The 26,932-nt window shown below is 34.9% G+C and overlaps 1 long non-coding RNA gene across 2 annotated transcripts; it reads left to right on the forward strand.

Moving 5' to 3' along the window:
- The first annotated feature begins 340 nt into the window (after positions 1-340).
- LOC129049864 (uncharacterized) lies at positions 341-23,843 on the forward strand. 2 transcript variants are annotated; one of them, XR_008513249.1, is made up of 5 exons: positions 341-985; positions 4,883-5,002; positions 10,785-11,303; positions 19,554-19,682; positions 23,646-23,843. It is a non-coding gene; the product is annotated as an uncharacterized LOC129049864 (long non-coding RNA). The 2 variants fall into 2 exon arrangements; XR_008513250.1 differs by lacking the exon at positions 19,554-19,682.
- The last annotated feature ends 3,089 nt before the right edge of the window (positions 23,844-26,932 follow it).

Consider the following 26,932-nt stretch of genomic DNA (forward strand, 5'->3'; position numbering starts at 1 on the left):
ATTTTTTCTCTTTCAAAAGTCTTGCCAAGTGAATTTCTAAGGCTATTTCCCTTTTGTATCTATTCATAGGTACCAGTAAGATAGCTGTTTAGAACAAGAGCTCTTTTAAAAATTTTCTTTATTAAAACACAATTTATTCCTTATGTAGGTGACCTAAGCCAATAAGACTTTTTCATGGGAAGTCCCAAAGGTAACATTCCAGATTCAGAATACAATGGACAAAAGGAGCATTTTTTAAATGGGCACAAAAGATGCAGCCCCCCATAGCCCAAAAAATTCACTTCCACAAGTAGATTAAGATAGCAAAATACTCTTGTAGCCACAAATAGTTAAGAGTGGTGTTTGCTCATAGAATGAGTTCTGCATTCCACAAGGGAATGCTGGCTCCCAATCATAGACCCATGAATCCAGAACACTGAATAGGTCCTCCTGGGATTTAGTTTTCCTAAGATTAACCAGGCAACAAGACTTAAGACAACAAAAGCCCTTTATGGAGAGAAATTATTAAGACAAATACCCCTGAGGGCTTTGCACATTTGAAACAGAGTGGGAGGCTTAAGATCTTAGGTGTTTCCGAGTTTCCAATCTTTTCAGACTAGTCACCAGAAGTGACCAAAAATTATATCCCCCAGATAGTGAGTCCAAGAGTCTTCTTACTTTGTCACAAGTCAAGCTCTCCAGGACATAAACAAGACTAGAGAGGAACCTCGTCTAGCTTTCATATTAGGGTCTATGGTATCCCTTTTTATGACAAAATGACACAGGAAGACAGTCACAAAGGAATAAAAAAAGACTGTTTCTGGGAGGAATAGGGTCAGACATTATAAATATTTATACTGCTACACCTGAAGATAGCCTGTGTAAATGTTTTTCTCCTGTTAATCAACATTTTAGAGAGGAAAAGAAGACAAATAGAGATTTCTTTTTTTTTTTTTTTACCATTCACTCAACCAGATTCCACAGAAACAGACCAGGATCCTGACTGGTAAGAGATTCTTTCCCTTCTATTAATTTGTCAGGTCCTTGATTTCTTTAATTTTGACTTGCAGCAGACTAGAGCAGTTTTGATTATCCTGCTCACAGCATCAAAACTGCAGGGATCAAAGAAAAATACCTGCTTTCCCTTTGATAGTTTGCTGAAAATTAACTAACAAAAAGCAGATTAATAGAAGAAAAGTCATATAAATTTTAATTTAACATGAATAGCATGGGGGAGTTGCAGGACAATGATTATTTCTGTTGTTTCCATTTTTAAAATGTATTTATTGCCTTCAGATATTGGCTTTTATTTCATTTATTCTTTCTTTTCTTCTCTTTTTTTTAGCTTCCAGTTAGAAATTGTTTTTGCTCAACCTGAAGATTTATTAAAATCCTTATAAAATTTAATTTAATATTTAACATTGTTAACTGGATAACTATATTTGCTCTCATTTTTATGAGGCCTAGATACTATGTATTTCAAATTTATGCAAATTCCTTACATCCAAATTTGTAGATATTGAAACATTTTAAAAAACTTTTCTAATAATTTTTTTGAAATGATGAAAAGGCCAACAATAATTAAAAGTAATTTAATTTTGCTTAATTTACTAGTAGTAATGCACAGAAAATATGCCAAATTTAGTAAAGTATTATTTTGTGATATTTTCTCCCCTCAAGATATTTTATAAGCATTGTTTACTGCAAAATTTATCAAAATATTGCATACATACAAGAATGTGTAAAACTCATAATTGTAAAGCATAAGTTTTTATAAAGTGAACACATCTGTTTGACAATCTCCTAGATCAGAAATTTTACCAGAACTCTGAAAGCTCCTTTATAACCGTTTCCTGCTGCAATAATTCTCCCCAAGGGTAATCACTATCCTGATTTCTAAATCCATATGGATTCATTTTTCTAGTTCTTAAACTTTGTCCCAATTGAATCAATGTGTTTGAATTCTTAAACTTAATGCTATGTTTCTGAGGGTAATATGATTTAATGATTACTAATAATATGATTTAATGATTATTCATAATCATTAAGTTTCATTAGTTACTTGGTCTGTATGCCAGGAGTTTATGTGTCATTGAGATATCCTGAGGGAGCACAGGGAGTTGCAAAATGTTAATTAATTAAAAATCACTTATTTGTGTCTTGTGAAATATTGTAGTTTACTTGTGCTCCATCAAATATATCTGTTATTTTATAACAGTGTTAATTAAACTAATTATCACAAAATGCTTAGGTAAATTTTAAAAAGTATAAAAAGTCCATGCAAAAAATAAAGTATTAAAGATAACATTGACCATGCAATTCTTCCTTGATAATGTTACTTGCTTTAATATTTTTCTTATGATATTAATACTGCCACATTTTCTTTCTTTCTTGGTTGTTTGAAAGATATATCCCTTTTCATACTTTCATTTATCTTTTTCAACTTTTTCAACCAAAATTATTTTCCATCTGACTGAAGAATTCATTTTTAGCATGTCTTGTAATGAAACTTTGCTAATGACTAATCTCTCAGGGTTTGCTTACTAAAACATGTAATTATTTGCCTTGAATTTAAGGCATAGAATCGCAAGTTGGCCGTTATTCTTTTTAAAACTTTAAATGCAATGATGTGTTTTCAGTTTTCCAACGTTTCTGTTGAGAAGTCAGTTGTCAATCTTAATGTTACTGTGTTGAAAGTAATGTGTTTTATTTATTATTGCTACTTTTACTTTTTATTTTTATTTATTTTTAAATTTTTTGAATTTATTTATTTTATTTTGAGATGGAGTCTCACTCTGTCCCCCAGGCTAGAGTGCAGTGGCATGATCTTGGCTCACTACAACCTCCACCTCTCGGATTCAAGTGATTCTCCGGCCTCAGTCTCCTGAGTAGCTGGGACTACAGGCACACGCCACCACACCTGGCTCATTTTTGTATTAGTAGAGACGGTGTTTCACTCTGTTGGCCAAGATGGTTTTGATCTCCTGACCTCGTGATCCACCCACCTTGGCCTCCCAAAGTGCTGGGATTACAGGCATGAGCCACTGCGCCCAGCCTATTCTTGCTACTTTTAAGGTTTTGTTTTTATCTTCGGTTTTGCACCATTTCATGATGACATTTTTATTTATCCTGTTTGTAGTATTGATATGCCTCCAATGAGTGGAGTAACATCAGGTTATCCGTTTCAAGTTGAATTGGAAGAAACGACATGGACACGTGTAGAGTGGTTTTAAGGAGTGGAGAGTTTAATTGGCAAGAAAGAAGGAAGAAGGCAGAAGGAAGAAGCTCCCCTGTACAGAGACAGAGGGAGGGGGGCTCCAAAACCATAAGAGGAGGCCCGACATTTGGGGGATACCAGTCAGTTTTATGGATGGCTGGAGGAAGAGGTGTCTGATTTTCATAGGGCTCAGGGGATTGGTTTGGTGAGGCACGTCATTCTTGTAGCCCACAAAATAACTGGCCATTCCACCCTAGTCTTTTAATATGCAAATGAAGGGTGCCATGATGTCCTACACACGTTGGATATATGGGGCAGCCATGCTGCTAGGCATATATGGGGGCAAGGGCAAGAAGACAATGGTGGGAATCACCATGTTGGGGGGACCCAGTTTCTAATGACCTGCATTTGCATATCAAAGGTTGCCGACCTGGCCTAACAGCCAGGGTTTTCATGCTAAATTAGAAACATTTCTGGAGCTGTTTTAAAAATGACAACTCTCCAAGGACCCCTTTTCCTCTCTATCTGCTTAAAATAACTTTAATAACTCCTACCACAGTATACTAAGATATTTGGAACTCTGAATGCAGTCTCTGAATTGCACTTTTAGATATTTGTCAAAAACATTGCTGTTCCTTCACTTTCTCCTGTCCTCCTAAGTTTCCAATTATACATAGGTTATTAATAGAAGTTGTGAGCATGTCCTCTAACTTTTATGTTCTGTTAATGTATCAATTCTTTTTTTCTCTTTGTCCTTCAGTTTCATTGTTTTCCATTCATCTGTCGTCCAGATCACAAATTCTGTGTTTTGATATATGTCCGATGAGCTGTTAACCCTATTTTCTGTATTATTAATTTTAATTTTAGTACACCCATTTAATTAATGTACGTAGGTTCCACTTTAAAACATGAAATTCTCCATATTTTCTATTTCTCTCATTCTTTCCTTATGTCCATAAATTTTTGAGTCATACTTAAATTCTTTCTGTGATAAAATGAATAGCAATATTCCCTGTTTCTACTGTATTTTTTTATTATAGGACATTTAATCTACACAAATATCAAATCTTTTAAATGACTTATTATGAATAAAATAAACTGAGAAGCTCCAGCTGATGTTGTCTTTAACCAGAGGAGGTTTCCATTTCCTTGGTCAGGCCAATACAATGAATAGCTGATTTTTGAAATTATTCAGGGATTTAGCTGATTTAGGACTTTTTTTGTAGTTTTTGTATCACTCAGTCTACCTCTGAGCTATACTTAATCCCCAGATATAGTTCATTCTGTTTATTGATTAAAAACTTAGTATGTCTGGGTCACCAAAGCCCTAAAACATTACAGGAGGTAAGGCCCTATACTTTAGTAGTTGTAGCTTACTTTTTTGTTTTACTCATACCAACTTCACACTTTAGCAAACCCCCTGATGGGGAATATGGTCATGTGTTTTGGGTAAACACTGCCCCTTAACATGTTTTCTAAGACAGAGATTTCATTCTACATTTCAGAAGTTTTCATTTTGTTTTTGTTTGTTTGTTTTTGCCTAGCTTCCTGCGTTAGCTTCAGAACTTGGCAAGTATTCTCTAGTGAAAATCATGCTTATATTTGGAGTATTTCAGGATACAACTTTATTACTTCAGCAACATATGTCTGCTAAAAGCTTCTTTCTGCTGCTTTCTGTGTTCTCAGCAAAGGTGACCAAGTGTTGGGGGAAAAAGACAAATGGAAATAAGCAGCTAATCATGAAGATTCTCCACTCTCTGGAAGGTTAGATTATCTACAGTTGCTCTCCTTCATTAGTAGCATCAGGTATAATAATTACAAATAATATTATTGTATCTCAGCAAAGTAACTCTGATTGTGTGAGTCTACTGTAGGGTCCTAGAATCCACATTTTTAAAACCAATCCCTGGTGATTCTCATGCATTGAATCTTATATCACATATTATAGAACACAAGTCTAGTTATTACTCCAACTTATTTATTATGCTTTAAAAAAGTATCCATTTAAATAATGAATAAACAATATTAGTTAAGTAAATAATAATATGAAAGTTTCAATAACTAAATTAGTGAAAATAAAAATCTATGGCTAGCTTATCCATCTTTCCCGGATACAGATGTCCTCTTTGGATAGTTTAATATAATGAAACATTCAATATGTCCTTAGATAGTTATTAGTTGTTTGTAAACTGTAAGTTATGTGTAGGTCCAGGATTTTCCTATTTTTTTCATCTGTGAAAATTACCATGATGTTTGTCCTCTGCATTATTTATCTAGTTAGGTGGCACAGAAAGTATGGGATGTCCTGTGCAATTTTCTCTATTGGACTATTTAGTATTAAATCTGTTAGGATTCAAAAGTTCAGAAAAACCTTTAGTTGTAATTTTTCGAGGTTTTTTTGTACCTATACCATATGAATAATGTAAGAATTTATAATCTCGTTTATTAAATGAAAAGAAATATTTGAGATAGTGAGAAATAAAATAAAATATTCTTTGATCATTGTTTCGTAAAATGTGAGATCTTGTTGATGATTGTGTCCCTGATAGGCCACGTAATTCCTCATTTAGAAACTCAGGAAATAGAGAAAATATAACATGCATTTTTTAAAATTTGAGGCAATTAAAAGACTAACTTTTTAGAAAATATAGAGGTAGTCACAAAAGCATAGTATTAGTCTTATCAGTAACAAGAGAATAAAGAATCAAGATAGAATGAAAGCCATGCTGCTTTGTGTATTATTCAACATTTGCTATGGCAACATCAAATACCAAGTTGATTGTCGATAATAGCAACAAACATTTATTTAGTGTTTATATTTAGGAGATTGGGTACAGCTCCTCTAACCTTTCTATATTATTATCTGATTTTGGACTCAAGATGAAGAAGTAGCCCAACCACTCAAATGCATTTAAAATGTTTTCTTGGATGTAATATACAACATGTCTGTTCACATTCCATTAACCAAACCAGATTGTATGGCTAAGACCAGATTTAACGCTACTGGAAAGCCAGCATACTCTATTTACAGAAACGGCAATGAGGTAGAATATAGTTATAAACAAATAATACACTTTACCAAAATTGAATTAGGTTTATGTCAAATATAGAATAAATAGTGTGAAAAATCCTTTTTCTGAAGAACTAAAAATTAAAAATAGTGTAAATTCTTGGGTCCAATCAACCAGGACAGAGAATTGCAACTCAGACTCCCATATAAAAGTAGGGTACTTCAAGTACTACACAGTGAGAAAAGTTGTCTAGAAAATATTCTGGTGACCAGGAAAAGAAAAAAGAAAATATGTTATCTTAGTTTGGGCTCTTGGTTAATAATAATAATAATAAAATAATAAAATTATCTTCTGAGAATTTAAAATCACTGCTCTAGCCACAGATTATTGTGTACCCTCTCTCTCTCTCTATATATATATATATCACCTACATTATTTGGACATTTACATAAATTGATTCTATTAGAATAAGGTGGCCCAATATATATCTATATGATACTCAGCAGAAGGGGAACACCTTAAGACACTTTTGTCCTCCTTTTCAGTAGAGCTTAAAATAAACACTCACTTTCAAAAATTATACTACTGACAAGAAATCTAGCCATTATGAAAGACAGTCAACAAAAACATAAAATGTGACAAGTAGATATCTAAGGATTTCATTATCAGAAAGATAAAATAAGTTAAAAAATGACTTGCAATTAAAAGAAAGGCATAGAAAATCTGTTAATAAGATACCATAGAAAGTATACCCAAAGGACTGTAAATCATGCTGCTATAAAGACACATGCACGCATATGTTTATTGCGGCACTATTCACAATAGCAAAGACTTGGAACCAACCTAAATGTCCAACAATGATAGACTGGATTAAGAAAATGTGGCACATATACACCATGGAATACTATGCAGCCATAAAAAATGATGAGTTCATGTCCTTTGTAGGGATATGGATGAAATTGGAAATCATCATTCTCAGTAAACTATCGCAAGGACAAAAAACCAAACACAGCATGTTCTCACTCATAGATGGGAATTGAACAATGAGAACATATGGACACAGGAAGGGGAACATCACACTTTGGGGACTGTTGTGGGGTGGGGGGAGCAGAGAGGGATAGCATTAGGAGATATACCTAATGCTAAATGGCGAGTTAATGGGTGCAGCCCACCAGCATGGCACATGTATACATATGTAACTAACCTGCACATTGTGCACATGTACCCTAAAACTTAAAGTATAATAATAATTAAAAAAAAAGAAAAGAAAACTTTAAAATTAAATAAAATATTACTTCTAACATTTAAAAATAATTACATTAAAATCATAATTTATGCATTTTAAGCTATTATAAGAAACACTCCCATAAATATTCTCATATCTATATATGTAGATTTGTAAAATATAGTCTCATATATATAATAGATATATACACACACAGGTACATGTTTTTATATTGCTTGGTTAAATACCTAAAAGTAGCATATCCTTGGTTATGTCGTAGTTTTACACTTAATTTTATAAGAAATTGGCTAACTTTTCTTCAAAATGATTGTGCAATTTTGCATTCTCACTACTAATATATGAGTTTCAGTACTGCACAGCTGCATCATCATTTGCCAATATTAGCCTTTTTAATGTTGGTCATTCTCATGGGTATGTCTTGGTATTTTTTTATGTTATTGTTTACCAGCAAGTGACTAAATAAATTTTGAAATATCGGCAATAAAAAGTCAAAAACTATTCATACTGACTGTGGCATAGGTAAATAAAAAAAACAACATATTAATGAAAGAAGACAAACACAAAAAGTGAATGTAGTTTGATTCCACATACATGAAACTCTAGGAAATGCAAAAGGGGCTGGGTGCGGTGGCTCCAGCCTGTAATCCTAAAAATACAAAAAATTTGTCAGGTGTGATGGTGCATGCCTGTAATCCCAGCTTCTCGGGAGGCTGAGGCAGGAGAATCCCTTAAATCTGGGAGGTGGAGATTGTGGTGAGCCGAGATCGTGTGTGCCATTGCACTCCAGCCTGGGCAACAAGAGTGAAACTCTGTCTCAAAACAAAACAAAACAAAACAAAACAAAACAAAACAAAAAAACGCAAAAGTACAGATCAATGGTTTTCTGAGTTGAAAAGTAGATGGCAAACTGAATGGAAAAAATTCTGAATAAAATTTTGATAATATAAATATCCTTTTGTCTTTTGTGTGTGTGTGTGTGTGTTTGTGTGATGGGGTTTCACTCCTGTTGCCCAGGCCAGAGTGCAATGGCAAAATCTTGGCTCACTGCAACCTCTGCCTCCCGGGTCCAGGTGATTCTCCTGCCTCAGCCTCCCAAGTAGCAGGGATTACTGGCATGAGCTACTATGCCTGGCTAATTTTGTATTTTGTTTAGTATAAATGGGGTTTCACTATGTTGGTCAGGCTGGTCTTGAATTCCTGAACTCAGGTGATTCACCTGCCTCTGTCTCCTAAAGTGCTGGGATTACAGATGTGAGCCACCACACCTGGCCGATAATATAAATATTTTACGTCGTGTTTGTTGTGTTGCTGACTTAGGGTCAAGCGTCAACAACGTATATAATCTAAGTAGCTAGCATATTTTGTACATAAATCATGTTTCAATAAAGATTATTTAAAATATTTTGAAAAATTAAATATGAGATGATAGTTAAAAGAAAATGAGTAAAGTAGAAGGTAGATTTTTAGAAAATATTCAAACAACCAATGTACAGGATTAAAAGATATGAAGGAGAAATAATAAAGATACAAGGAGGTGAAACTGAGGTGAACTAATATATGTATATTCATATTTTTAGGAGAAAATGGAATAATAGAGAGGAAATACTATTTAGAGAAATAATTGATATTTTTAGAAAAATAGAATTACAATTCTTAGAAATAGATAACAGCACAGATCAAAAGTAGGATAAAGATAATTCTGTTTGCACAAGGTACTATTCAACACATAGTTATTAACCCAAAGAATTCAAAATATAATAAAACTTTCTTGAAAGTTTATCATTTAAGATATTTTAAATGAAAGATAATCAAGGACAATACCACTGATAGCATTCTCTTCAAAGTTTTTTAAAAAATATATAAACATATAGTTCAATCTGTGATTAAATTAATTGGACAAAAAAGAATGATACCAAATTTACTTTATCAAATATGTGTAATATTATCTAGGTAAAAATGACAGGCAGAGGCCGGGCACGGTGGCTCACGCCTGTAATCCCAGCACTTTAGGAGGCCGAGGCGGGCAGGTTACCTGAGGTCAGGAATTCGACACCAGCCTGGCCAACATGGCGAAATCCTGTCTCTACTAAAAATACAAAAATTAGCCAGGTGTCATGGTGGGTGCCTGTAATCTCAGCTACTAGGGAGGCTGAGGCAGGAGAATAGCTTGAACCCAAGAGGCAGAGGTTGTAGTGAGCTGAGATCGCACCACTGCACTCCAGTCTGGACGACAGAGAAAGACTCAGTCTTAAAAAAAAAAAAATTAAAATTAAAAAGTAAAAATAAAAATAAAACAGGCAAATCAGTTACGGTAGGGATAAATGGTACCTTCTACAACTATATTTATACATGGTAATCAAGTTAAATGATGTCATTAGGGTGGTCCTCGGTATAATATGCCTGGTATTCTTAGAAGAAGAGAAAATTAAGGCAGAGACACAAAGGGAAGATGATGTGTAGATGCAGGGAGAGATGGTTATCTGTAAGTCAAGGAGAGAGGCCTGGAAGAGATTTTTTTTTTATAATTCTCAGAAGGAACAAACCCTGGTGACATGTTGATTTTAATATTCTATCCCTCAGCAGTACGGAAAAATAAATTTGTGTTGTTTAAGCCACCCAGTATGTGGTACCTTGTTCTTGCAGCCCTAGCAAATGCAGATGCTAATCAGAATTAAACTATTCTACAGCATTTGTATGGTTAATGAGAGATCTATAAATGTGTGATTAATTTTATCTTTCTTTTAACATTTATGTTTAACTTTTAAGGATGAGCACTCAAATACTAAAAATACAGTGTATATTTTACACGACTCGTGTACAAAAAATATACATAACAGTTAAGTTAAAATGAAGCAAGAAAAGAGAAATAATAACTGTAAATGAATCATGACAGAAAGTTTGAAATGCTACAAATCATCACAAATTTAACAGTAAACATAATAAATGTATGTGAAATAGCTTTCTGGATTCATGTGAAATTACATGAACATTTTCAAAATATATAAATCAAACTAAAATATATACAGCAAGTGGGTATTGAAAACTTCATAATTATTTTGACTTATTAGAACACATTTAAGATTTAATAGATCAGGCAAGCAAAAATCAATATAAATATATAATTTTCAATACCTAATTTAAAAGTTTAATTTGATAATTAAAGAATGCATGTTTGACTATTATCCAAGTATGAGGTAAGTTTCAATTACTTTAAAAATAAAACAACAGAGAAGGCATCTTCTGACTATAATTAAATTTAGTTATGAAACTATAAAAATAGACCAGATTTTAAAATAGTATGTAATTCAGATATTTTCGTTTTTCTTTCTAGAAATCACAGAAAACAAGAAAGAAAAATAAAACCACCAGAAATTCCTAATTTAATCTTGACATGGAAGTACTTTAAAGCACAAACAAGGTTCAAGAGTAAACAAAGGCTCCAGCACGGTGGCTCACACCTCTAATTCCAGCCCTTTGGGAGGCTGAGGTGGACGGATCACTTGAAGACAAAAATTCAAGACCAGCCTGTGCAACATGGCAAAACCCTGTAAAAATACAAAAATTAGCCGGGCATAGTGGCACGTGCCATGAGGCACGTGCCTGTAGTCCTAGCTACTCGGGAGGCTGAGGCAGAAGAATCACCTGAACCTGGGAGGCAGAGGTTGCAGTTCACACCACTGTTCTCCAGCCTGTGCAACAGAGCAAGATTCTATCTTAACAACAACAACAACAAAAAAAAGCAAACAAAGGGCAGGCACATTGAAAAACATGAAGAGTAAATGCCATGGGTGCAGCTTTCGAAAAGCTGGAGAAATAAACCTTCAAAGGATACAGTACATATTATAATGAGGTACAATTTCCAAAATACATATTTGCACTAGTAAGGATGGGGTATAAAAATATTTCTGCCCCATATTCTTTGGATCCAGTTGGTTCCAAATACAAGAAAAGGATAGGCTCTTGATATTTAAAGTGTGATCTGATGGCTATTATGTCTTCTTTTGAGAAATGTCTGTTTAGCTCTTTTGTCTGTTTTTTAATCTGGGTATTTGTTTTCTTGCTATTGAGTTGTTTGAGTTCCTTATATGTTTGGATATTAGCCCTTTATCAGATATCTGCTTTGCAAATATTTTCTCCCAGTCTGTGGGTTTTCCCTTCCCTCTGTTGTTTCCTTTGCTGTGCAGAAGATTTTTAGTTAAATACAATCCCATTTGTCTACTTTTGCTTTTGTTACATGAAATAAATGCTCAACATCTCTAATTAGCAGGGAAATGCAAATTAAAACCACAATGAGGCATCACCTTAGACTTGTCAGAATGGCTATTAAAAGGACAAATGATAACGTGTTGGCGAGGATGTAGAGGAAAGGGAACATGTTCACACTGTTGGTGGAAATGTAAATTGGCATGTCCATTTTGGAAAATAATATGGATATTCATCAAAAAGCTAAAAATAAAATTATGATATTATCCAGCAATCCCACTACTGGGTATAGATTCAAAGGAATTGAAATTGGTATGTTGAAGGGATATCTGAACATCCATGTTTATTTCGGCATTATTCATGACAGCCAAGAAACAGAAACAACCTAAGTGCTCGTGGACAGATGAATGAATAAAGAAAATTTGGTATATTTTCACAAGGAAATACTATAGTGCCTTAAAAAAGAAAGAAATTCTATCCTGTAAAACAACATGGATGGACCTGGAGGACATTGTGCTAAGTGAAATAAGCCAGGGACAGAAACACAAATACTGTATAATGTCACTTATATTTGGAATCTACAAGAGTCAGCCTCACAGAATCAGAGTGGAAAGGTGGTTACCAGAGGCTAGGGGAGGAGGCATCATGGGAAAAGGGAGATGTTGATCTAAGGATACAGTTTCAAAAGTGCTGAAAGAATAGACCTTTAACCCTCTTACCACAAAAAAAGTTAGTGAGGTGCTGGATATGTAAATTAGCTTGATTTAATTTTCTGCAACATTTATATAGATTAAAACATCAGTGTATATCCCATAAATATGCATAATTATTATTTGTAAATATTAAAATAAGTAAACAAATACAATAAAGAGTGTTCTGAGTAGTAAAGCATCAGCATCACTATGGAAATTGTTAGAAATTTCGGAGTCACAAGCTCTGAGCTATACGTACTGATTCCAGATCTACATTGCTGCAGATCATTGAGTGATGTGTATTCCCATTAAATTAGAGAAGCACTGGGGTAAACCAAATAAGAATATTCAGAGGCAATCCATATTTTGGGGAAGCAGACAGTTTTCATGCATTGCATTTGGAGTGGGGATGGGAGACAAAGAAGAGAGAAGGAAGGAAAGAAGATGGGAGGAAGGAAGGAAAGAAGATGGGAAGAAGGCAGAGAAAAAGAAAAGGAAGAGAGACTTTTCACAGTACAATGCTTAGCTCCTTTCTCAGTTATTTGGGGAGAAATAAAGTATAAATACACTCAGAAACAAAACTATAGGACAAAAGGAGAATACTAGCCTTTCTAAAATCCAATTTTTACTTTACTCTGACTGAAGTAGGCTGTGATTACACAATCTGTGTAAACCTTTCCTGCTTCAAGGATAAATAATTTAAAAAGATAAAAAAATAGAATCTATATAAAGATACTATTTTAAAGTGCAAAACCAACATGCAAAATAAACAACAGCTATAGAGTACTCAGAATAAATGGATAAAAACTGTGACAATATTACAACATGAACAAAACAAGCAATGGAATATTTACCACTGTGAAAATAAGCACAAAGACCAACAACAAGAGCATAAAAAAAGATAAAGGATGTGAAAACAAATAGAAGGTGGTGAAATGTAAGGCAGTTGCAATCAGAAAACACATAGAATTAAAGAAGAAAATAGAGAAATAAGTTCAAGAAAAAAATGAGCAGGCAGGGCATGGTGGCTCCCGCCTGAAATCCCAGCATTTTGGGAGGCCGAGGTGGGGGGATCACGAGGTCAGGAGTTCGAGACCAGCCTGGACAACATGTGAAACTCCACCTCTACTAAAAATACAAAAATTAGCCAGGCGTGGTGGTGCATGCCTGTAATCTCAGCTACTTGGAATGAGGTGGGAAATTAAAGAAAAATAAAATTTAAAAAAAAGAGAAATCAGCTTTCCTGTATTAGGCTAACTTGTCCCAGAGGCAGCAACAGGCACAGCCCAGACCCAGGAAAAGTCTTGATAATATTATCTAATGTGCTCTGGAGACGCTCCCAGCACTCCCTCAACATAGGGAGAAGAAAAACAAATTTTCCTTTGTTTTACAGAATGAGTTTATAGAGTCCTGTTCTCTGTAACTGGTGACTTCGAGTACTCTGTTTTATCTAAGCAGTAGAGTGAAGGTCATGCGCCTCTGAGCAGGCCTGAGTTACGGACACGTGAGCGCCACAGTGAAGGTTATAGGATAAGCCCGTGCCTAGGCAAACCTAGATAATGGACATCTGGGTTGCATAGGAATGGTTATGTGCAATCCTGAGTTATGAACCTGTTACAATTTGATTAACTGTCTTTGTCCTGCCTCTGTATCAGTGCTTTCACGCTACTGTAAGCTTGCTTCAAGCTAGCCCCCCCCTTTTGTGAAATGTGTATAAAAGTCAAGTGCTGTCTTTGTTCCGGGCCCTGTCTTTTGGACATTGAGTCAGCTGGGCCTGAGTGTACTCAAAAAAAGATTCTCCTGTTTTAACCCGAGGTCTCTATCTCATCTTCCTGAATCCTGCAACAGGGAGGCTGAAGAAGGAGAATAGCTAGAACCCGGGAGGCGGAGGTTGCAGTGAGCTGAGATCACGTCATTGCACTCCAGCCTGGGACATAGGGAGACTCCGTCTCAAAAAAAAAAAAGCAAGCATAACAATATGGGACACTGAAGACACACTCGTGAGAAGAGTAATGAAATAAATATAAAAGTTAGTAATGGAAGAAAGACAATGTTCAGCATGCATTGGGAATTAGCGAAGAAGAAAATTCAAATAATAGAAGAATTTTCCTAATATTATAACAGATTTGGAAGTAAACAATGGGCTGGGCGCAGTGGCTCACACCTGTAATCCCAGCACTTTGGGAGGCCGAGGCGGGCGGATCACGAGCTTAGGAGATTGAGACCATCCTGGCTAACACCGTGAAACCCCGTCTCTACCAAAAATACAAAGAAAATTAGCTGGGCGCAGTGGCGGGGTCCTGTACTTGGGAGGCTGAGGCAGGAGAACGGCGTGAACCCGGGAGGGGGAGCTTGCAGTGAGCTGAGATCGCGCCACTGCACTCCAGCCTGGGTGACAGAGGGAGACTCCTTCTCAAAAATAAAAAAAAAAAAAAAGAAAAAAAAAGTAAACAATGAATGTTTACACTGTATTACAGGAAAACTTCACTCAGGACAGTCAACAACAAAATGATCCTCTTACACTTTAAATAATATTAATGATTCTAATAAGTATCCAGACCACAATATCCATCTGTTTATAAGCATGTGTAGGATTATTACCTGCAAATCCCCAGTGGATTCTTTCAAGTCTACCTGTCAATTGGCTACCTCTGTCTAGGAACAATAGTCCCCACTAAGAAAGTATCTATGTACAATTCCTGTAGAAAGAGTGGCTACCTCTCTCTCCAGTAGGAAGAGTTACATACAATATTAACTTTCTCCAGTGTAGGGCATGTGGAGCTCCTGTAAACTCCCATGAGCTCAAATTGCTTGATGATGAAGTAATTGAACTACCACTAACTCTCAAAGTTATGCCCACAATCTCTCCACACGAAAAGGAGAGGTAGTGGAGATGAGAAAATGCAGTGAAAGTGAACTAAAACTCTGCACAACATCGAAAATATATTAACCTAAACAATATTTGAAGGTATTTTCCTCAATTACAGTATGAAATAAGAACAGAACATCAAGTGGCATTATGATACCCTTTCAATAGAGTTTAAAATATGGAAAGCAGTATAATGTATAGTTTATTGATAATAGCATGCATAACAAAATAGATATATAAGATGTATTAGTCTGCTAGAGCTGCCATGACAAAGTACCACAGACTGAGTGGCTTAAACAACAGAAATGTATTTATGCTTTTTTTCACAATTCTGTAGGATAGAAGTTCCAGATCAGGGTGTCAGCAAAGGTCTCTTTCTTCTGAGGACTGTGAGGGAAGAATGTGTCCCAGGTCTCTTTCTTCTTGGCTTTTAGAGTGCTGTCTTCTCCCTGTGTCCCTGGACATAGTCTCCCTCTATGAAACCCTCTGTGTCCACATTTTCTTTTTTTTATTTTTTATTTTATTTTTTATTTTTATTTTGTTTTATTATTATTATACTTTAAGTTTTAGGGTACATGTGCACAACATGCAGGTTTGTTACATATGTATACATGTGCCATGTTGGTGTGCTGCACCCATTAACTCGTCATTTAGCATTAGGTATATCTCCTAATGCTATCCCTCCCCCCTCCCCCCACCCCACAACAGTCCCCAGAGTGTGATGTTCCCCTTCCTGTGTCCATGTGTTGTCATTGTTCAATTCCCACCTATGAGTGAGAACATGCGGTGTTTGGTTTTTTGTCCTTGCGATAGTTTGCTGAGAATGATGGTTTCCAGTTTCATCCATGTCCCTACAAAGGACATGAACTCATCATTTTTTATGGCTGCATAGTATTCCATGGAGTATATGTGCCACATTTTCTTAATCCAGTCTATCGTTGTTGGACATTTATGTTGGTTCCAAGTCTTTGCTATTGTGAATAATGCCACAATAAACATACGTGTGCATGTGTCTTTATAGCAGCATGATTTATAATGCGATTCCTCAGGGATCTAGAACTAGAAATACCATTTTCTCTTTTCATAAAAGATATCATTCATATTGGATGCCCACCCTAATGACTTTAACTTGCTTACCTCTGTGAAGACCTTATCTCCAAATAAAGATAAGTTCACATTGAGAGGAGCTGAGGGTTACAACTCAAATGTATAAATTTTGAGGGAACACGATTTAGCCTCTTAACACGATAATAATAAATGCCAAATTCAGGTTAGTTATCACTTTTAGATTTGGAGAGTTTGAGCAAGGAGGTGCTTCTAGCTATGTTTAATGTCTTAAGCTGAGTGTTGATTTTTTTAAACTCTTCATAATTCTATGTATACCCCAGTTCTTTCAGAATAAATTAAAATTAAATAACACAAAAGTTTAGACAAAATATTAAGGCATGAGTGGAGTTCATTTTTTTAAACCAATAAAAAATATTTTTAAAATTAAGAAAAGCCAGGAAACTCTACATTCCAGAGGAAAGTTCATATCTAAAACAGACTGGCAAATTTTAGAACCATTAACTCTGAATGACAATGCCATACAGAAACTGAGTCAATTATTTTAGGATGCTGGACTTTTGGGGAACTAGATCTTCATTTCCTGCTTTAAAGGTTGTGCACTACAAATATCCTGACCACAAACTAAATCATACTGGTGCCTGAACATTCCCTGTGCTTTCTTCTCCTAGCATATTTCAAAAGAGAATTCTTTTAGTTTTTGTGTATTTTACCTAGCATTCAAGTTACACTTTAGAAAAAATTACTTACTCTGTGAAATAATAACCACACATATTTCACTTCATCCTTCCCAACTCTCTCCAAAATAAGATTCATTTTTTTTACCTGATAGACCCATATAATTTTTACTATGCTATAGAAACTGTTCTTATTAGATAGTATTATGATGGATAGTTCATGTTTCTGGCTCCCAAAATAAACTGTACTCTCTTTGTGTGCAACAAGAAAATTTTCATCTTCATCTTCTTATCAAAAAGGTTAGTACCTGTCATTTATACAGAAATTAATACAGGATTGTATTGTGAGTGACTGAAAGTGTCATCCCATTTGACATGAATAACAGATTTTATTCTAAATGATCATTTTTCCTGTATGCAATTTCTTGATACAATTGTAATGGCATTGATATGGCAAATCTCTAGGTGTATGATTTTAATTGATTTTACTTTCACTTCTTGAAATATTTGGAAAGTTGGCTGTCAAATGTACAGCCACAGGGAGTAGCTATGTTAAACTAATTTTAGATCAGTATATTAGAACTCAGAATTCATCAAAGCAAGAATGTTATACTTAATGTTAGGATTTCTGACTATTTGCAAAAACTATTCTTCATGTGTGACTGACACTGTGCTCAGCAGCAACCACTGTGTGGATCTTTAGAACAATATACAATAACATATGTATAAGGAAATAAATTTTAAGACCCTGCTTTATAAGGTCAAAGATCTACTTCTTTCTTTGCAGTATTGAATGAGAGCCTGAATCACCACCTGGTAGACTCTGGTCACATGAGCACCTCTATGGTGTGGACACATTAAACAACATGGGTGACCTTAGCTATGGGTATTAGCAGTGACAGAACTAATAGGCCAGCAAGAGGGGCAAATTTAGCAACTAAAACTTTGATATTTGTGGTAACGGTAAATTGTTCTAAGATGAGAAGCTGACGGTGGGACTTCATGTAAAAGTTGGGCTGGGAATGAGGATGCCAAAAGTTAGAGAAAAAATTTATTGGCTATGACCTTTGTCACACTCTCTTGGTTTTGTCTCCAAGTTTAAACATGTCTCTAGGACCCCTACAGCTTAGACTAATTACACCATAATTGTAATTCATTGACTTACCATTCTAAATGACATAATTTCACTAAAAATACTTTAGAATTACGGTGACTACTTTGGAAAACTTTTTAGGTGAATTTTATTTATTTATTTATTTATTTTTTAGGTATCCTGCCAGTCAGACCAACAGGTGAGAGATTCCTTCAGTTTTTGTTTGTCTGAAACGCTCTATTTCTCATTCACTTTTAAATAATACTTTTTTTGGACACAGGATACACAGGATTCTAGACTGCTGTGTGTGAGAGTGTGTGTGTTTGTGTGTGTGTGTGTGTGTGTGTGTGTGTGTGTGTGTTTTCCTTTTAACATTTAAAACACTCCATTCTCTTCTAGTTAGCATGGTTTGGGATGTTAGCATGGTTGAGATGGTTAGCGTGAAGTAATTCTTATTTTTGTTTGTCTATAGGTAAGTCTCCACTCCCTCTCTGCCTGGTTGTCTGCCATATGAATATTATGTGCCTAGGTGTAAACTTTTGATATGTGTACTGTTTGGCTTCCCGTGAGATTTCTGGATTTGTGGTTTGGTGTTGCTTAAGAATTCTGGACAATTTCAGCCATTATTATTCAAATACTTCTGCCTTTTTTTTTTCCTCTGTCTCTCTTGCTTCTTCCTTTAGTATTCCAATGACACATAATTTAGACTTTTTATAATTGTCCAACTGGTTTTGAATATTTGTTTCTATTATTTTATTTTATTTGTCTCTTTGCATTTCAGATTAGGGGATTTATTTTATTTATTTAATTTTTTTTTAAGACAAGGTCTTGCTCTCTCACCCAGGCTGGAGTGCAGTGGTACGATCTTGGCTTATTGCAACCTTCGCCTCCTGGGTTCAAGCGATTCTCCTGCCTCAGCCTTCCAAGCAGCGGGATTATAGGCCTGTGCCACCACTCCCAGCTAATTTTTGTATTTTTAGTAGAGGCGGTGTTTCACCATGTTGGCCAGGCTGGTCTCGAACTTCTGGTCTCAAGTGATCCACCCACCTCGGCCTCCCAAAGTGCTGGGATTACAGGTGTGAGCCACCGCGTCCGTTTGGGATCTCTATTGATATACTTTCAAAATCACTGAATTTTTCCTAAGCTGTGCCTAGTACACTGATAGAGTACCTAAAAGGACATCTTCATTTCTGTTACACTGGGTTTTTTTGTTTTGTTTTGTTTTGTTTCAGAATGTATGGTATTTCCTTTTGCTTACTTCTAGGGTTTTTATCTCGTTATCTTCTTGCTTGTATTACCCATCTGCTTTTGCATCTTTTTCATTTTTTTACAGTAGAATCCTTAATTTATTAATAATAATTATTTTCAATTGACAGTCTTATAATTCTAAAATCTGTAACACGTAAGAGTCTGGTTTTGATGTTTGCTTTGTCTCTTCAGATTATGTGTTTGCCTTTTAGCATGTCTTGCAATTTTTTTTTTTTTTTTTTTTTGGATGGAGTTTCCCACTGTTGCCCAGGCTAGTGGCACGATCTGGGCTCGCTGCAACCTCTGCCTCCTGGGTTAAAGAGATTCTCATGCCTTAGCCTCTGAAGCAGCTGGGATTACAGGCACCTGCCACCAAGCCCAGGTAATTTATTATGTTTTTAGTAGAGATGGTGTTCCAAACTGGTACATACCAGTTTGGCTGGTATCAAACTCCTGACTTCGTGATCCACCCACCTCGGCATCTCAAAGTGCTGGGATTACTGGAGTGAGTCACTGTGCCCGGCCTCCTGCAATTTTTTGAAAGCCAAACACCGTGTATCATGTAGTAGAAGTAGAGACAAACAGGCCTTTATCTGGCTAAAATTTAGGCTTCATTTAATCTTTGCTGTAGTCATATGTAGCTGTAGGCATCAATAGTTTCTATTTCCTTCAGTCATTTGTTTCTGTTTCCCCTATTGTCTTTGGGCTTCCCTAGAAACTCATTATGTAAATTATGTGTCTTGTAGCTCTCTCAATTATAATCCACTCTTATGCAGGAACCCTGTTGATATGCTATTAGGTATTAGGGAGAAGAAGTATTCATCTTAAGATTAAATCACTCTCTCTCTCTCCCTTTCTCTTTCTCTGTAAGTGTGCCAGAATCCCTGAGCCGTGGTCTTCTGATTATGTGAGACGGGAATGCTATAAGAGGCTCCAATTGTCTAATGACAGGAGTGACAACTTCCAGATTCATTAAATGACGTAGTGGAAAACAGAAGTCAAGCTTGTCTATTTCTATAAGAATTTCTGCATCTATAATCAGGAAGAATATTGGTAATAAGACTGACTCAATCAATATTCCTATTCTTTTATCTTGAAAAGACAAAGCTTCCAGGAAAGTTATAATTTTGTGAAAACAAATAGGTCATTTGTACATTATTTATCAAAAACTGTAAATACTTCCAACAGATTACAGTCTATTCAAAATATTCATTAAGCATTATTCACAATAGCCACGTTATGGAAACAACCTAAGTGTTAATAAATCAGGCACAGAAAAAAAATACGTGTTCTCCTTTATATGTAGAATTTATTTTTCATGTTCATGTATAAAGAAACAGAGAATGAAACTGTGGTTGTCAGGGGAAGGGCAGGGCCTGGAGGGAAGAAATGGAGATGTATACCAAAAAACATCAATTAAAAGATATATAGGATGAACAATTCCAGAGATCTAATGTACAACATGAGGACTATATTTAAGGAAACTTATATTTGAGATTTTTGTTAAATAAGTAGATTTTAGCTGTTCTTGTTATGCAAAATTAATTATACGAAGAGAGATGTTAATTTTTTAATATAATATTTTATTATCTCTATATATTCCAAAACATCATGTTGAAAACCTCAAATATACACAATAAAATTTATTTTTTTAAAAAATAAAGTATCCATTTAAGACTGAATATTTCAACTGATTGGAAAATATTTATAAATTGAAGTGTTCTTACTGAGTTTATACCGTTGTCTTGATAAGTGAAATCTTTACCCAATAAGATTAAACTAGATTATTTTTGCAAGTTTTGATTCATTTTCAAGTATTGATTTTAATTAATATTAGTAATCTGTGTTGGGCGCAGTGGCTCACGCCTGTAATCCCAGCACTTTGGGAGGCCGAAGCGGGCAGATCACCTGAGGTTGGGAGTTCGAGATCACACTGACCAATATGGAGAAACCCCTCTCTACTAAAAAAATGCAAAATTAGCTGGGTATGGTGGCCTGTAATACCAGCTGCTCGGGATGCTGAGGCAGGAGAATCGCTTGAACCCAGTAGGCGGAGTTTGTGGTGAGCCAGAGATCGTGCCATTGCACTCCAGCCTGGGCAACAAGAGCGAAACTCCATCTCAAAAAAAAAAAACAAAACAAAACAAAAAAAAACTTTAGTAATCTGAAAGGAAACAAAAAGTCTATGACTACGAAAAGTCCAGCTTCTTTATGACTCACACTAAACCTACTACTTAATGTACTCAAATAATTGAATATGCTCACATTTCTCATTGACCATCTTTAAGAAAGTTGAAACAGGATAATTTCCAAGAAGGCATTCATATTGAAAGGCTTCCACAGAAATCAGATCCAGGTTTGGAATTTTCATACCAACTAGCTGAAATGGCAATATCTGAAATAATGAGAAATCTTAAACTGTATAATGTGGCAGGTACAAAAATAATTCATAGAAATCATAATTCAGCCTCTAAAAGATGACCATTTTCCTTACATATCTCTGGTAGGTTCTACTGACTGAGAAAAATTGCAAGTTGCAGCTTTGTTTTTTTTTCCCCTCTCTGGTAGTGCTAGAAATTGTGGATTTGGGCACTTTTAAGTAAATCACTAATTTTCCATATCTCTGTCATGGTAATGGATTAACAGATTGTACCTTTCAAAGTTAATGGATTAAACAGAATACCACTCAGCTATAAAAGAAAACAAGCTATCAACAGACATAACTTCAAGGATGAATCTCAAAATTATTATGCTAAGTCATAGAAAAACAAAGAAAACAAAATGGAGTATCTACTATATGATTCCCTCTATATAAAAGCCTGTACATTTATTATTAATAAATATTGACAAAAAAGAAGATTAGTAGTTGCCTTGACCCTTGGTGGAGAGTATGGAAGGTGACAGGGAAAATGAGGGTTTGATTTATAAAGGGACTTGACAAAAGGATTGGAGGTGATGGATATCTTCATTATCTTCATTAAAATTTTTTTCATGAATATATGCACATTCAAAACTCAACAAACTGTACAGTTTACAGCAGTGAAGTTTACTGTAAATCACTTATTGTTCAATAAAGCAATATAAAAACAAAAAGTTTTTAAGAGTATCAGTATGAATTCTAGGCAATGGAATCCCAATTTTTATGAAACCCCATAACTGAAATTTCCCTGTGACACTAAACAGAAACAGGAACTGTGCGATTTAATTAAAGTTTTGATTTCTACTCTGCATCTTCTTAGTTATCATAAACCCATAATGCCTATTTATATATGAGTGCTCTGGGCAAGACCTTGGAGGTTAGACTCAATCTCATTTGAATGATCTCAGACCAATTTCTTATTAAAGGTGTTCCAGAAACCCAGTGGCAGATATCTAACCATATTTTCTATAAGCAATAGCAGCATTAAATAAATAACGAGATTTTTCAATTGTGAATTTAAAATGTGCCTTATATTTGATGGTATTTCGTGCTTTCAATTATTGTTAATTATTGAAAATAGGAAACGTTTATTAGCAAGTAAGCTCACATCTTACAAAATTTCATAATGTTTACCCCTGAAACATTTCTATTCATTGCTATGAATTATATCCTCTTGTTCTTTCATTACTTAAAGAAGGGGAAATCCATGACTTTTTATCCTTTCTGTTGTGAACTAAACATGGTTTTAAACAATTTATTAGAACTCTCTGCTTAAAAATTCAAACATTCCTTGTTTGTTGGTGGATCATAACTTAAGGCTGAAATAAGGAAATAGTAGGCAAAATAAGACCTCTCAATGTAACATTAAAGTGAGATATTTTACTAAAAGTAAAATGAGCTCAGATATTAGAACAAATTGCAATTACCAGATGTTGCTTAATTTGTGGAATGTGTAAGATTTAATCTATACCTGCTGTCAGCTATATTTTGGAGTATGACTGCAGAATACAATACATTGTGGAAACAGTAAATGTTTTTACCCATAGTCTACAATTAAAATAAAAAGTTTAAGGATTATCTAACAAGAGAATCACATATGGAAAAAATAACATGGAAGCTGTTGAAATGTATTAGCTGAATATTATGCCAAAAAGGGATCCCTCCCTAAGATCATGACCTATGTAATACTCCAAAGAGTCAATTCATTGGATTTGTGAAAAGATACTGTTATAGAATATCACTGATCCGCTCTGGAATTTGCAAAAATTACTGGAAAAATTTTGCTTGAAGATTATTTCTAGTACATTCGTGAGAGTTGCATGAGGTGACAGAGACTTCAGGTAGAAACTTTCAAAATATTTGCCATTGTACCTCATCGATAATGGTGAAGATATTTTACTAATCTTACTGTCTGTCTTTTTCTAGTGAACTCCTCATTTATCACAAGCATCATTCTGGAAAAAGTGTCAAAATGGAACATGGACAAAATCCAAGCCTCATTGTCCAATATTTCAAAAAAAATCTTCAAATAGATTTCAAGAAACCACCCACCTGCTACAGGTTTTCGCAATATGTTTGCATTTTTTCCTGACCTTTTTTGATGAATTAAAGCTTTCCATTCCCAAAGAACTATGACTAATGGTAGCATAATTTTTCATTTGATTTTGTGTCCCAGGCTGGGGAATTCCAGCTTATCTGTCCAATGATAGAGACCTTCACTTTACTTGGATTCTTAATAGAGAAATTTGAAACGTCTTACCACTTACTAAGAAATTTTACTGCTTCTGTCATCCTTAATACTCAGTAAAAGTAAAGAGAAACAATGACGTTTTAAAACTACATTAGCAAATATATTTGGCATTCTTGAACTTCCTTGATCAACAGTGTAACCTCTGGCCCTCCTGTTAACAATGCCCATACCAAACTTTCACTAGCAAGTTTGACTCCGTGATGTTGAATATGTCACGCCTGATTTTAAACTCTAGCTTATCTCATCAATACATCACAAATTATTCATATGATGTATGCAATATATCCAGTCTTTTTAATAATAAGTAAAAACTTCCTTTCTTTACATTCTTGCAACAGGCTCTAAATGATCCAATACTAAAGACTATCTTAAGGAAAATATACCAGAAAGAGAAATGCCTTAGAACAATTTTGAAAAGACCCAGTTAAGTACTTTTGAACATTAAAGCAGCAGTTAATCTCCAGCGCATTGATCTATGGCTAAATGTGTTCTGGTTTAAAAGATATAAGACATGGACTGCCACTATATCAGGAAATGTAAAACACAGTCTTAATAATCCTCCAGAAATAGATGGCTTTGGTTGGTGTATCAGTCACAGTGTAGTCAACAGAAAGGAAACCACAAAGTAATTCAAAAAGGAAAAGATCAATATGAAAAGTTATTAACTATAGCAAGGGATTGGAGTAATGTGATGTTGGCTAATGATTAAAAAAAAAAAAAGAAACTCCAAAGAATATAATACAAAGCCAAGATCCAGAAACTGCTGGAGACGGCAAGGTAGTGACTCACAGAATGGCAGGTAAGTTGTTGGGGTGCTCACTGACTGGACTTCTGAAAATCTGCCCTCTAGAGCTTACTGTAAATCCTTAGGGTTCCAGAAAAAGACAGAGGTAATCTGCTATAGAACTACCGTGGCAAGTGTGGTCGGGGGGAGAAGTAGGTTCCAGGGGAAGCTGTCCACCATATACTGCATGTACTGGATTGTTTAGATGCTACCCACACTGCAGGAGCTGGGTGGTAAGGAAGATGTGTGTGCTTCAGGAGCCAGCCAAGTGAGCACACTGAAAAGAGAAAGAAATATCCTTCCTCCTGCAAGGTCTCTTTAGTAACCTCCACTGACAAAAGTTACCACCATGCCAGCTGGTAAAGAAAACACAGTTAAAGGATGCGGATCACATTTTGCATAGCAGGGAATGAAAGATGAATGTGGAACTGAGAGGCAATAAATAGATAACTGGCACAGAAACAGACAAGGCTTCCCCCAATACTTTTGAATCAAAATAATTGCATTACGTGAGCATCTAATTGTAGGCACAAATTTTATATTTTAATTGGCATGCTGTTATCTAGCTATTATATTTTCTCCTTTCTGGAATAAAGTTCCAGATTGTTAGCATTTTTAAAAATCTCATCCTTGATATTAACAAGGTCTCTATCCTTAATTTTTTCTTTTGTGTATTTAGTCTCTCTTTGGTATTAGAATGCAAACATTGGCTTCACTTTATTTTTTTAATTACAAATCAAAAATCTAAACAGCAAGCCAAACAGTGGTGATTCGGACACTTTTTTTCTGAGTGCCAAACCTCTCCCTTTGGAACCAATGAATTATTTTAAAAATGGTCTTACAACTAATGTACTCTACTGATTTTTTAAAGATGTAATATAGCAAAAAAAAAAAAAAAAAGCAACCAAAATGCTAAAACTTTTGCACGTCACATCTATGAAGGGAACAACAATGAAACAATACCCAGAGAACATTTGTAAGAGATACCTTCTGTAACTAAACTTTCATACAGGTAAGGTTCAAGAAGCAAACAGATAATGACAACATGTATTTCATAACAATCATAGAAGTTTTACTATGCTTGCAAGTTTTCTTGATTCATTTCTTCCTAATTCTTTATTTTCTTTTTATATTCTGCATATCTAATTATGCTCCTATCTCAGAATGTTACCAAAATTATACAGTAAAATATACCTAGCTTAATGGGGAAATTTTGCCTGGCAACAAGTTATTGGATAACCTCCCAAAATATGGTATTAAATGTATGGCACAAAAGCCTATTGGCCACTAAAAGCCAATTAGATATGAACTTATTATCTTTGTAAACTGCCACAAGTATCAAAAATAGCCCATAAGGTCATACACAGTTCATTTTTGTTCAATTGTTTTTACCAAAATAAAAATAAAAAGAAGAAAAATAATAGAAAGTAGGGATTGCTCAATAACTTGAATCAAAAGGAAAAATTGAGTTCTGAGATCCCAAACTTTAACGCAAGATGAATTATTTGTTGTTTTCAAATCTCTTCATATTATGCTATAAAAAGACATGAGAAATTGGAAAAATTTTGCATGCAATAGTTCAAAGATTGACCAGGGCTAGAAAATGTTATTGGGGTGTTATGACTTCTCACCAAAAAATAAATACATAAATAAAATAAAGGGAAGAGCAGACATAGACATGATATTGTGTTTTTGAAAGATACATGTTTTATTTTAGCAGAATCGTGTACTCAAACATCTAGTGAACCCTCTGAGCTCTTTAAGATTATTATCAAGGTCCAGGAAACAAAGGAAAAACTTAAGAAATTATTAAATTTTGCCAATACTCTCATATCTGAAAGTATTAGTATCGAGTATTAGTATTGAGTTCTCAATCCCTGAGAACCAAGGATTGCTTTTCTTGGTTCAGTTTGTGCACTATTGGCTTCTAGTTTAGAAGTGGACTACAAACTTTGAACATAAATCATCTCTTCATATTTATCTTGGTTGTAGTATCCAAATGTGCGATCTCTAGAGTCCCAAACTCTGTTATTCAGACACTCCCATCAAATGATTCAACAAATGATCATTCATCTAAAAGATCAGGTAAACCCAACATATGTAATGGTTCAAATAACTGCCCCTCTACAGTCATGAATATGCAAAGAGTGCAGTAGATCTGAAATTATCATTTCATCA

The sequence above is a fragment of the Pongo abelii genome, chromosome 1 (assembly GCF_028885655.2).
Source record: "Pongo abelii isolate AG06213 chromosome 1, NHGRI_mPonAbe1-v2.0_pri, whole genome shotgun sequence".
NCBI classification, from domain to species: Eukaryota; Metazoa; Chordata; class Mammalia; order Primates; family Hominidae; genus Pongo; species Pongo abelii.